The sequence below is a fragment of the Mustela lutreola genome, chromosome 2, assembly GCF_030435805.1.
Source record: "Mustela lutreola isolate mMusLut2 chromosome 2, mMusLut2.pri, whole genome shotgun sequence".
Classification (NCBI taxonomy): domain Eukaryota; kingdom Metazoa; phylum Chordata; class Mammalia; order Carnivora; family Mustelidae; genus Mustela; species Mustela lutreola.
This window is the reverse complement of record NC_081291.1, coordinates 173,899,920-173,914,161: the sequence shown is the minus strand read 5'-3', so window position 1 is coordinate 173,914,161 and position 14,242 is coordinate 173,899,920. Positions and strand designations below refer to the sequence as shown.

Genomic DNA, 14,242 nt, shown 5'->3' with positions numbered 1-14,242 from the left:
CATTTTGTCAGCATTTCTAGGGTGAGAGTAAATTGGTTACAGACCCTCCTCTAAGATATACTGTATCTTTATCTCTATATCTCTCTATATTAGATTTATGTGTATGTAGATAGATATCTATATATCTTACACTACTAGTTATCTCTCTATATATGGTACTAGATATCTATATACTATATACTATAGACTATATGCTAGAGGAGGATGAGTACACATAATAGTTTTGGCCCTGAAATATTATAGGAGTCTAGAGAAGGAAAGAATTCTACTTGGAAGATCAAGAAAAGCAACCTTTAGCTTTAAACAAATAGGACTGAGACATTTTGAAATAGAGAGAGAACAATTTAGGGGGATGAAAAAACTGGAGAAAAGGCAGTAATACATGAAACAGTTTACCTGCAAATATGGATAAGGGGTGTGTATGAGGGTGCCTCAGGCTGCAGTAACAGAAAACTATATTCAACCTGACTAAACCATAATAGAATTTACTGTTTCACATAACAAAGGATCCAGAGGTAAGCAGACTCCAGCCAGAGGAATTTAGTGTTTCAGCTATATTTCCAAATAGTTTCTCAGGTTTGCTCTTTTCAAGAAACTGGTCTTTCCTGAAGTGGATGTCCTTCGTGGCTACAAAATGGTGGCAATCAGCCCCTGGGGCATTACGCCTGTTTGCTACTTATCTCAATAAGTTGGTGAGAAACTCCACATCCAATCATGAAATACAATACAAACTCTTCCGTGTAGTTGTCTTGGCTCAACTTATATCCCTTTACTTCCCAGGGCTAGTAACTGTTGGTCAGGTATTTATTCCCACACTTATATGCTTAGACACTAAGGTGAACATGTTCTGGAGACAGCAAAGTTAGGCACTAATTTAAAAAATTAAAAAAAAAAAGAAAGAAATTTTTTAAGAAAGGTGTCCATATTTATAGGACATAAACAGTGCCCTCATCTAAAATAGTCTGAAGCCATGTTATGACAATCTGAAATACCAAGATAAAGAGTTTGTGTGCATTTTTAAGTATTATGTTGCAGATTATTGGGAATGGAGTGGCATCTCAAAATGTCATTTACTTTTAAAATACTAACACGGCTATAAGGTATAAGATGAATTAGAATTGGTACAAGGAGGTGAGCTTGGAGCAGATAAAGCAAAACAATGAACCAAGAATGAAGGAAACAGTTTTAGTTGAGTCGCTATGAAAATGGAGAAGGTAAGGCAGATGCAAGACATTTTATGGAAAACAAACAAACAACAAGAGGATTTTCAAACTGATTCAATTTGGAAGCAAGGAAAAGTAAAAGAATATATTTTACTGGCAGGATGGTGAGGCAGTTATCCGAGACAGATGCCATAGAAAGGGAGGGCCTGTGGCAGAGAGGACATGATGAGTTGGTTTTGGCTCACTGAACTGGAATGAAAGGGGACTCTTTTGGCATTCCCTTGGGGTGAGTCAACAGACTCTTGGAAAATGAGGAACAATGACAACAAAAATTAAAGGGGAAAAGACCATCAGAACATGGTGATTTTGAGTGAAACTCTGAATGAAAGTCTGAAACTTGGAGAAGGAAAATAAGAAAGAGTTTTCTTGCTGGGAAATAGCTCATTACAGATTTATTAAATGTTCTTTAATACTCTTCTTATCAGGGACATAAGTTGTATATGACACACAAACACATACGAGCTTTTTTAAATAAAGATAAATACAGAAAATAAGACAGAAAATTGTGTGTATATTCTGATTTCCAAATGAAAATGAAGATTGAGGGTTTTTTACTCAGCTTAATTTTATGGTTTTTATCCCTGCTTTTATGGAATATCTTTATTCTAATTACAATAACATAACTACCTATTTCTTTTATGCTCAACATGAATGTAATAATTTCAAATAGCGATATCAATTTTACCACCAAAAAAAAAGAGGCTAATAAATGCAGTTCAAGCAGTACTCATCATTAGGATTTATTTAAAAACATGTGTATAGTTTTTAATTTATATATATAGGATTTATTTAAAAACATGTGTATAGTTTACAGATCGTTGCTTCTCCTCGTGATTATGGCACCAACTTAATACACAATTAGGGTCATCTATTTCTTTCTTTCTTTCTTTTTTTTTTTCTTAACTCTTTTGTCAGAGAGAGAGAGAGAACAAGCAGGGGGAGAAGCAGGAAGAGGGAAAAGCCGGTTCCCCGTGGAGCTACCCAGGTTTCCCAGAGTCACTATTTCTATTTGAATTCTGTTCATTTTAGAGGAGGCTTTTTTCTTTCTTTATTAATTTCTCATATAAAAATATAAAATTTAAGTAAATATAAAAATAATTGTGAAGCCTATATTCAGAGATATCTAGCTTACATTCAGAGATATCTAGCTTCTGTACATGTCCACTTCGGTGTGTTACTTTCATCCTCTGATATACAAACACTTTTATTAGTTTTTGGCTTATCTTTTAATTTCTTCTTTTGAAAATATATGAATATCTTCACATAGAGAAACACATACATATATATACATATATTTTATAACTTCTTATGCATACTTAGTATACTGTTAAAATATTCTGCAGGGGTGCCTGGGTGGCTCAGTTGGCTGAGTCTCTGCCTTTTGATTTTGGCTCAGATCACGATCTCAGGGTGGTGGGATTGAGCCCTGTGTTGGGCTCCAGACTCAGTGGGGAGTCTGCTTGAGATTCTCTCCCTCTCCCCCAATCTGTTCCCCCCAAATCAATCAATCAATCAATCTTTAAAGAAATATTCTGCAGACTGTTAACACTATGTATTCATATGAACATATATATTCATAATACTGATGTGGGAAACAAAGGCCAAAGGAATGTAGCTTAAATTAAAATCTTACAGCTTGTAGCCCATTGATGGATACCTAAATGCAGAGCATGACCTTTCTCGAGGAACTCATGGCTGCCTTAGTGACTTAAGGCCCTTAAGGTCCTGAAATTCAACCTTGCTTCCAGATTCCTTGGAGACTTACGCAATCCCTAACCCCACTAATTAAAAAGTATACAATCAGTCACTGCTCACAATCCCAGTATAGCTCTTTCTGCCACAGGTCCTGTCCTGCGAATAGAGAAGGAGTGAATGTAAAGGCTGGAGAGATAGGAGGCCCCTGACCTCCCTGACTAGGCTTCAGAACTGTTCTGGCAAGTGGAGATGCTGATATAGAGCAGAACAAGAGATAAGGGAATAAACCAAGACAGCACAATAATCTCAAGGCCACAAGCTTTCTACTAAGTTCTCAATAAAAGACTGCCACTACAGCCTTCAGTTGGCAACCCTTTAGGGATGCTTCTCTAGAGAGCTTTTTCTTTCCTCTCTGCTCTCACCTTCACTTAGTAAACTTTCACTTCACTTTACCCTTTTGTGTCCATGAGATTCATTCTTCCACTGTGTGAGACAAGAGCCCTGCAACCCTGCAACAATATTATACTATTTACTATGCTATGATTTCTTCCGCATTCATTTTTCAGTGACATTGCTAAAGATAGACCATAATTTATTAAGCCACTCCTTTCTTTTCTTTTTTTTTTTTTTTAAGATTTTTTTTATTTATTTGACAGACAGAGATCACAAGTAAGCAGAGAGGCAGGCAGAGAGAGAGGGAGAAGTAGGCTCCCTGTGAGCAGAGAGCCCGATGCGGGGCTCAATCCCAGGACCCTGGGATTATAACCTAAGCCGAAGGCAGAGGCTTTAACCCACTGAGCCACCCAGGCACCCAAGACACTCCATTCTTAAGGGGCTGTTGAGTTACTTCCAGTCTTCTGCCATTAAAAGTAGTGTACCATATAAGATTTTTGCATATGGTTATTCCTTACTTTGAGCTGGGATAGGTCCTAAACTAGTTATTCTGGGTCAAAGAAAATTCATACAAAATATTGCTAGATAGCACCAAATGTGCAGTTTCTATTGGACTGTATGCCAATAGGGTAAGTTGTCAAACTTTTGGAGTTTTGCCATATAGATACATAAAAATAGTTTAGTTTAGTTTAGTTTAGGGGCACCTGGGTGGTTCAGTGGGTTAAAGCCTCTGCCTTCAACTCAGGTCATGATTCCAGGGTTTTGGGATGGAGCCCCCCATCGGGCTCTCTGCTCAGCGGGGAGCCTGCTTCCCTTCCTCTTTCTTTGCCTGCTACTCTGCCTACTTGTTATCCCTGTCTGTCATATAAATAAATAAAATCTTAAAAAATAATATTTCAGTTTAAATTTAAATTTATCTTGAGTGAACTTGACCATCTTTCCATGTTTAAAGATTTTTTTTGTTTGTTTGCAGTTCAGGTTGTCCATTTTTATCACGGTTTGATGGGCTTTTTCTTCTCAAGGTTTTTATATATTATGCATAATAACCCTTTTTTGTGATGTATTTTGCAGGTTTTTTTCCTTGGCTTGATAGCACTAATCCTTTCATCATTGTACTCTCTTTCTCCCTTTCTTGTACCCCCGCCCCATCGTCCTCACTACAAGAACTCATCTTCCAAAGTACTTGGCTCTGAGAAAAATGAACAAACAAAAAACAACAAATAAACTGATGACAAAAAGCAACAAATAAACTGATGACCCTCTTTTATTGGAATTTTGTGATCTTTACAAGTCAGAGGATATGATGAGCAGCATATGTGTTACATCTGGTCCAGTTTATGTCTTTCTTGAAAAAAAAATTAGTTTTCATACACTGACCTCACTCAATTCATTTTGAAAGTTTTTTATTTTATTTACAAAATGAGTACTTCATTTATATTTTATCAGGTTATTATTATTTTTTTTTAATGTAGAGGCCCATGATTTCACTACTTTGACACACTCAACTAAATTTTCATATTGCTTATGGTAGTTTTTTCATTGATTCTATTCATGTTTTCAAAATATTTACAAATAATATCCATCAATAGAGATAATTTTACCTTTTTCATTTCATTTTTTTTCCATCTGATTGCATTGTCTACCGCCTCAAAATGAAGATTATGTATTAGTAAAGAAAAAGACATCCTTGATGTATTCCTGAGATGATTCTGATATTTCCCCATTATGGAATCATTACTTGAGCAATTTAATTTCATAGGGTCATATTGAATAAATTCACCTATGAATGGTATCAGCTTACAGGTAGTTAAATCTAACCAGATAGTTACTTTGGGGGACATGTACATGTAACGGAGGTAAAGAGCTTGGCTATATTCTCTATCATCACTTGCAACCTCCCTCCCACACACCATGTTTTCTTCTTTCATGAGCTCTTACACCAACTACTTCTGGATGAACATTCAGGACCAGGGTCACTGAAACAGTCTGTCTATGTGGCTTTCTCTCACTACCTATGTTTCAAATATCAGGAATATGGTGTAATAGTGTAACCAGTGTAACAGTGTTGTTTCAGAGAAAAGAAGTAGTCCCTAGGGACCAGAGATGTCATGGAGTTGAGAGCAGAGCACTTGCCCATCTGTTAAGAAAGTTTTGTTTCCCATTTGTGTGTATACATGCCTCAGAATCCTTACACAGAGATTAGGTGACCGAAGTAAAAAATGGAATTATTATTCCAAGATTTCCTTGCTCAAAACATATCTTAACACTCACAAATCCTCCTGAAACCAGAGAATTGTATGCAGATACATGTAATAATCAATCATGAGTTGAATTTAACAGCTATTAAATCACTAATTTAATATAGATCCCCAAATTCCTTATGCTACTCAAATGTCATTCTTCGGATGCACTTAACATCACCTATCCTACTGGAGGGAACATCATTCCATGTTTTTGGCTGTGGCAGCATCTCTAGATTCACAAAATATATGATGATCAAAATAGTGTATTGTCATTAGTACCATCTCTGTTTATGTTTAGCTTGGAGGGTTAGTTTAAATTGGCTCATACATATGTCCTTTGTTCATTCACCCTTTGGTGATTAAAATGGAAAACCAGAAAGCCGATTCTTGTTTCTGTTCTATTTATCTATGTCATATGTCGTATGTATATATATATACATATACATATGTGTGTATGTGTGTGTGTATATATATATGAGAGAGAGAGAGAAAAAGAGAGAGAGAGAGAGAGTGTGTTTGTGTGTGTGTGTGTGTGCAAGTGGAAAAGGGTAGAAGGAGAGAAAAAATCTTAAGCAGGTTCTACATCCAGCCCAGAGCCCAAGGAGGGGCTTGATCTCACAACCCTGAGATCATGACCTGAGCTGAAATAAAGAGTCAGATGCTGATCTGACTGAGCCACCCAGTTGACCCAGCATATAATTTTTTATTATATAATTTTTATTATATATATTTTTTATTATGCTCCTAACTTCTGGGAATTCCTCTAGTAGTTCTCTTTCTCCAAGAATGTTACAGAGTAACAATCCTGTTATACTTAAATAAGGTTGTTCACTTGTAATATTTTTAGGCAGAATGCTAAAAATACTACAAAAATACTTTATTCATTTTTATTTTATCAGGCATAGTCATTTTTCCATGTATTTATCACTTTCTATGGGAACAATATTAATACAATTAGTGTGAATATGGGAAACTACCAAGGCATTTAGAGGAAATAAGCAGAGAAACAAACAAACACTGCTCTAACCACTAGAAAGGAAAAATACAGTAGTGTTATTATCTGAAAGGTATACCAACATACATGAAGTAAGAGTGTCAAAGTATATATATTAACATAGTCATATATGTAAATGTATATGTATAAAATATATCAATTGTATAGTTATAAACATATATTTATTTATATGTATAAAATATATCAGTTGTATATATGTTTATAAAATATGTATTATACATTTATGTTTTATATTTATAAATATATATTTATAAAATATATCAACTGTATAATTATATACTATATGAAACTATAAACAAAACATAATTTTGTGTGTGTCCATATATATTGTATACGCGATATATATATAATATATATAGCAGAGCCTTTACTTCTTAGGCCAACACAAGCAGAAATTCCTGTATTACTAACTTCACCAACCTGAGTCAGCTATTTTCCATAATTACAAAGCCTATGTCTTGATATCTAAAACTTTCCCTTAGAGTTTCCTCTCAAATCTATATATTCCTTTCAAATATGTTCTTTTCAAATAAATATATTTTCTTCAAATAGATCCTTTAACATAGCTAATACATATAATATTTATTACCTATAAACAATATATTTTTAAAATACATGAACTGTATTTACAATATGTAACTGTAAACTACATAAAATTGTAAGTATAATGTGTGTGTGTTTGTGTGTGTGTGTGTGTGTGTGTGTGTGTGTTTAGCAGGACCTTTATTTCTTAGACTAACCCAAGCAACAATTCTGTATTTAGCAATGTTTCAAACTACCCTAAATCAGTGATTTTTCATAATTACAAATCCTATGTCTTGATATCTAAACGTTTCTGTCAGAGTTTCCTTTCAAGTACATGTTCATTTACCATCTAGATGGAAGTCTAAAGGCCTTCTAAGAAAATGGATCCAGGTGTTTACATTTATTTTTTCTTTTCTTCCTCCATTTTTTTAACTGCATAGAACTGTAACATATTATGATGCTGAATATCAACATGAGTTAAGGTGGTATGGTTTGCTTCCCATTTTTTCTGTAATCCATAGTTGAAATTGTGAAAGCATTGGAGAATATAAAAACTGTGTTTTTAAAGTAAAAGAAATGGGGTGCCTGGGTGGCTCAGTGGGTTAAGCCGCTGCCTTCGACTCAGGTCATGGTCTCAGGGTCCTGGGACTGAGCCCCGCATCAGGCAGTCTGCTCAGCAGGGAGCCTGCTTCCTCCTCTCTCTCTGCCTGCCTCTCTGCCTGCCTGTGATTTCTCTGTGTCAAATAAATAAATAAATAACCTTTTAAAAAAATAAAAGAAATAATCATTAAAGGAACAAAATGTCAATATAAAAATGCCTGTCATCCTCTATTTTTTTGAACCAAAATAGAACATTTTGGTGGGAAAATGAGACACTAAGGCATTGCTATCATGATTAACTGTTAACTTTTCATTATAATTCATAATTCTCTTCATAAGAACTGAAGCCTGGAAATGGGAAACAGAAACAATCATCTCTTTTGGGTTGCTATCATTGTCAATCTAACTCTTTCTCTGCTCCAGTGAACCTAAATTACTGAAAGTAATATAACGGGATGGGTAATTCAATGGTGTGAACAAATGTATCCCAATGCAAATGACCTCACATTATAAGGTGGCTTTTTCTTGCCCCTCAAAGTACCCTTCAATTCCTACTTGGCCTGTGTTTGATTGCTGCCACTGTAATCTTCTACTTGTTGCAATCTGAAGTTAGTTCTAACCTAAACAATACAAAATTTAATTCCTTTCTATCATGCTATTTAGGAGATTTACTCAAACTGTTTGACTCACCAGTAATATTCAATTGAGCAGATAAAAATATGAAGATACAGTTGTTTGTTTTATAGAAAGTGTACCTTTTCTATTCAACACTAGGCATTCTTGGCAATACCTTGTGAAACTCAAAGCTGAGGTGAACAGAACTTGCCTTTCAAAAACTGGAGACAATCTGTCTCCTATGATCTCCACCTCTCTCTCTTAACTTTACTCTCCTACTCTTTCTTTTTCTTCTCCCTTCTCCACTCATTATCTTTCTTTTTCATCTTCTCTTGCCTTCTTTTTTCTTCTTTTATTTTTTTATTTTTTGCAATTTATTTTCAAATTCCTCTAGTAATTAATTTTGAAATACAAGGTTGGGTTGTATGACTTAAGGTTCACTGAGGGATGAATCAACAGTTACTGGGAGGAGCTCCTGGGTGGCTCAGTGGGTTCAGCATCTGCCTTGGGCTCAGGTCATGATCCTGAGGTCCTGGGATGGAGCCCCATGTCTGGCTCCTTGTTCAGTGGGAAGCCTGCTTCTCCCTCTACCTCTGTCCCTTACCACTGCTCATGCTCTCTCTCTCTCTCTCTCTCAGACAAATAAATAAAATCTTAAAGAAGAAAAAGTTACTGGGAAGTTTGGTATGTGAAAGAGAAAGGAAAGGGAAGCAAGTAAATTCTTGTTATAAAGCTGAAGGGCTAGGACATAGACAAATGTGAAATTAAACGATGAGGGGGTTTGCCAAGAACTTTAAGAGTTTTGGCTTAAATCTGAAAATTTAATGGATTTGGAGTATACTATGTTATGTTATGTAAAGACAAAAACTACATCTGTTACATTGTTAAAGAAAGGGAAGCATATGTTTTATACAAAGGATGTAGCAGTGCTACCAACAGGTAGTATATTGATACTCAAATTAACCTGCTCATACAATGCAAGTGTTGGTACTTCCTGTATTTCTATAATAAAGAGAAATAAAAGATCACTAAAGAGAGATCAGTAATGTTAATATAAACAAATGAATAAATGGAAAAATAAATCTGAAAATTCTTTCTCAATAATAAGAAATTTCATATATTTGCAAATGGCACAAAGTAAGACAAGAGCAGTTTGATATGAGGATGCATAGTTAGGAGGAACTGGGCTTAAACAATATGGAATGTGGTTATTATGAATTAACTTTTCATAACAGACCACTGAATTAAATGAATATCTCAAATAGAATATATATAAACTATAAATGTTTCATATTTTTTATTTTAATTCTATAATCCTATTTATTAAACTACTTTACCTCAGATATTATATAACTGGGGTATGATAACCTATGAATTAAAGTTTTAGGGAATTTTTAAAATATGAAAACAATATTTGGAGACTTTATGACTTAAGTAATGTTATACAAATTTTAAACTATTGAAGATTTCAAGGAAGTAGAGAAACAACAAAATATAGTGGAAATTAAACACTTAGGGAAAAAATATTTTAAAAAATTAAAGATTGTTCATGATAGTAATCTAATCTTTTTTTTTTCTTTTATATAGAGAGAAATAGCATGCATGAGAGCTGGGGAGGGGAAGATGGGGTAGAAGGAGAGGGGAGAGAGAGAATCCCAAGCAAGCTCCATGCCAGAGTACAGCCCCAAACCATGTTTATCCTACAACCATGAGATCATGTTCTGAGGCAAAATCAAGATTTGGATGCTTAATGAACTGAGCCACTCAGATGTCCCAAATCATCGTGTTTTGTTTTGTTTTAACCAAAAAAATAAACTCTATGGGGAACAAATTGTTAGTTACCAGAGGGCAAGTGGGTGGCAGATTGGGTGAGATGGTGGTGGGGATTAAGAGCACACTTATCTCAGTCGCGGACCCGGCACGCTTCCTGGCCCGAGCCCGAGTCCTGGCCTCTCATCTTACTCTCCGAACAGCATGAGCTTCACCACCCACTCCACCTTCTCTTCCAACTATCGGTCCCTGGGCTCCATGCAGTCGCCCAGCCACCGGGTCCGGCCTGTCAGCAGCGCGGCCAGTGTCTATGCAGGCGCCGGAGGCTCAGGCTCCCGGATCTCCGTATCCCGCTCCACCAGCTTCCAGTGCGGCTGGGGGTCCAGGGTCCTGGCCACGGGGTTGGCCGCCGGGATGGCCAGGGGTCTGGCCGGCATAGGGGGCATGCAGGGCGAGAAGGAGACCATGCAAGACCTGAATGACCGCCTGGCCTCCTACCTGGAGAGGGTGAGGAGCCTGGAGGCAGATAATCAGACTGGAGGTAAGAATCCGGGAACACCTGGAGAAGAAGGGACCCCAGGTCAGAGACTGGGGGCATTACTTCAAGACCATCGAGGAGCTGAGGTCTCAGATTTTTGCAAGTTCTGTGGACAATGCCCGCATCGTTCTGCAGATTGACAATGCCCGTCTTGCTGCTGATGACTTCAGAGTCAAGTATGACTGGCCATGTGCCAGTCCGTGGAGAGTGACATCCACGGGCTCCGCAAGGTCATCGATGACACCAATGTCACGAGGCTGCAGCTGGAGACAGAGATTGAAGCTCTCAAGGAGGAGTTGCTCTTTATGAAGAAGAACCATGAGGAGGAAATAAAGGGTCTACAGAACTAAATTGCCAACTCCGGGTTGACCGTGGAGTTGGATGCCCCCAAGTCTCAGGACCTCAGCAAGATCATGGCAGACATCCGGGCCCAGTATGATGAGCTGGCTCGGAAGAACCGAGAGGAGCTGGACAAATACTGGTCCCAGCAGATGGAGGAAAGCACCACAGTGATCACCACACAGACCTCAGAGATAGGAGAGGCTGAGATGACCCTCACGGAGCTTGGAGATCAACCTGGATTCGATGAGAAACCTGAAGGCCAGCTTAGAGAACAGCCTCAAGGAGGTCGAAACCCGCTACGCCATGCAGATGGAGCAGCTCAACGGGGTCCTGCTGCACCTGGAGTCCTAACTGTCCCAGACCCGGGCAGAGGGGCAGCGCCAGGCCCAGGAGTACGAAGCCCTTTTGAATGTCAAGGTCAAGCTGGAGGCTGAGGTCGCTACCTACCGTCGCCTGCTGGAAGATGGGGAGGACTTCAATCTCAGTGACGCCCTGGACAGCAGCAGCTCCATGCAAACCATCCAGAAAACTACTACCCGCAAGATTGTGGACGGCAAGGTCGTGTCTGAGACCAATGACACCAAAGTTCTGAGGCGTTGAGGGAGCAGAAGCAGGGTACACTTTGGGGAGCAGGAGGCCAATAAAAAGTTCGAAGGTCAAAAAAAAAAAAAAGAGCACACTTATCTTGATGAACACTGATGAATGTATAAAACTGTTGAATGCTTATATTTTACATCTGAAACTAATAGAACAGTGTATGTTCATGACACTGGATTTGAAATAAAACAAATAAATAAAATAAATAAATAAACACTATAATAAAATACATTTAGTTATGTTGTTAAATATTTACCATTACTCTTTAGATTTTCCTACGAAATAATCATGTAAGCCAAGTTTTTAAATGTGCTAAGGCAAACTAAAATACTATTTTGTGTAATTTTTTGTTTGTTTTCCTTTAAATGTCATATTTTCTGTTGTTTTTGGAAACATTTTTGGAAACTTAGACAACTAAATCCATGTCTAGTAAAGCTTAACACACTTTAAATCCAAAATGATGGATGATAAAACTAGAATAATATGTGCCCAGAGTAAACCCTAGTCATATATTATATACTGATGGAATGCTAACAATAGTAAGTACTATTTGCTATATTGATCACTGTTGCACAGCAATGATTCAAAATGTTTAGAAATGTTTTTGATATAAATAAATATCTTAGCCTACATTTTCCTATTTTCAGTCTCATGCTAGCTAATCTGTCATATTAAAATTTGTTGCTTTTATTTTTTAAGAGGTTATTTCAAAACTCCATGTAAAATATTACATTTTGTTTATTGATTCATCAACCACAGAAATTACCCATTTACTCTTCAATATGAAAACCATGTTTTAATTAATCCTTTCTTAGTCAACATCTGCTAGTATACATTTTAGGTTTTCTATTATTTTCTTATTATCCATTGTCATTATTTTCATCAATTTTGTAATATCTTATGATATCCTATTTTTAAGAGCATAATTCTATTAGTAGAAACAAACAAAAAATCTTCTAAGCTCTGACCATAAAATGACTTATAGCCTTAGAGCTATTAATTTATGATAATGTGTGAGGATTACATTTTATTTGCTTAAAAGTTTCTTCTGGATTGAATTTAATTCTTCTTAAAATACATGTATTGAAATCTGAACCCAGTTCCTCAGAATGTGATTGTATTTAAAGATATTCTTTTAAAGAGGTTAATTATTTTAAAACAAAGCCATGAAGGTGGGCCCTGATCCAATCTGATTGATGTGCCTATCATAAGAAATTTGGACACCCAAGGAGACATGAGGGATGTGCATGCACACAGGAAAAACCAGTGAAGACACAGCAAATAAATAAAAACAAAAGCAAAACAAAACAAAACATCAACTGTAAGCCAAGGAGATAGGCATTAGAAGATACTCATATAACATCTAAATATTGGACTGCAGCATCAAGAACTGTGAGAAAATAGATTTCAGTTGTTTAATTCACCCAGACTGTGGCATTTTGTTATGAGCCCCAGCAAAATAATACATGTTCTACATTCATGCCACTAAATAGAGCATTTTACTAGAGTCACAAAAAATCACTAAGACATGATCTCTAGTAAATTGTTTTTCATAGATTTTCTTATAGAGTTTTCAAATCTTTTCTTTTCTTTCTTTCTTTCTTCCTTTCTTTTTTTTTTTTTTTTGGCATTACTTGCCATTGTCACACCCTTAAATTTTAAATCTCTTAGACATAACATGATAGTTTTGTTGTTGTTGTTGTTGTTGTTTTCTTTTCCATTTCTCAAGATGCTTTTCCTACATCTATCACACCTTCCTGTACTGTGTAGGTTACTCTTCAGGTCTGTTCCAGAGCTCTCATCTGGAATACTATATCTGGACCACACTGCATTATAGACATCATTCCCAAGACCCATGTCTTCTTATTTCTTGATTTCAAAATTTATTTCCCTGAAGTACATCTTCAAAGAATTTCCAAATATGGAACATGGTAGGTAAATTTTTCCATCTTTGTACAATTGTAAACTTTTTCCTCGACATTTACTTATGCCTTGGGAAGATAAGTAATTCTAGGTTAAAATATATATTTTTGATGTTTGAAGTTTTTTTTTTTTTTTTAATTTTCTTACATCCTGTTAAATTGCCATGCTTCAGACACTACTGATATCACTTGAATAAAAGAAAGTTTAATTATTTCCAGAAAATGTCAACACAAGAAGCATTGTATTTGGATATGTACAAATCTTATTCAACTTCTTCAGAGAAAAAGACTAGTGTTTTTCTGGGTCCATAATCTAGAAAACAATTCATGTGTTTTAGGTACTGACTGGGGATAGAGGGAAGAGGTATAGTATAAGGATGGTTATAGATGCAATGTGAGGAAAACATGATGGAGGTGCCATATAAGAATCTGTTATTCCATGTATATATATAAACCTTCATCTAATCCTGTTCTCCACTGCTCACCTCCACCAACCATGGTTCCTGGGGCTTAGCAGTCAGAGCTTTTCCAGTGTCCTGCTTGGTGGATTAGTTTCCAATAATTCTACAAGTTCCCCAGATGGTTAATTTAGTTCATATGTTCTCCTTTCCTTCCAAATTAGCTTTATTATGAAATCTGAAATCTCACTTACAGAGTTCCCAAAACTATTTGGGTGGGTCATGTGGAATATATATGCATATATATGAATATATATTTGAAATATAAATATATATACTTGGAATTTAAATATAAATATGTGTGTG

The 14,242-nt window shown here is 36.2% G+C and overlaps 1 pseudogene; it reads left to right on the top strand.

Annotated features, from left to right (window-relative positions):
- The first annotated feature begins 10,218 nt into the window (after positions 1–10,218).
- LOC131825925 (keratin, type I cytoskeletal 18-like) lies at positions 10,219–11,619 on the top strand (annotated as a pseudogene).
- The last annotated feature ends 2,623 nt before the right edge of the window (positions 11,620–14,242 follow it).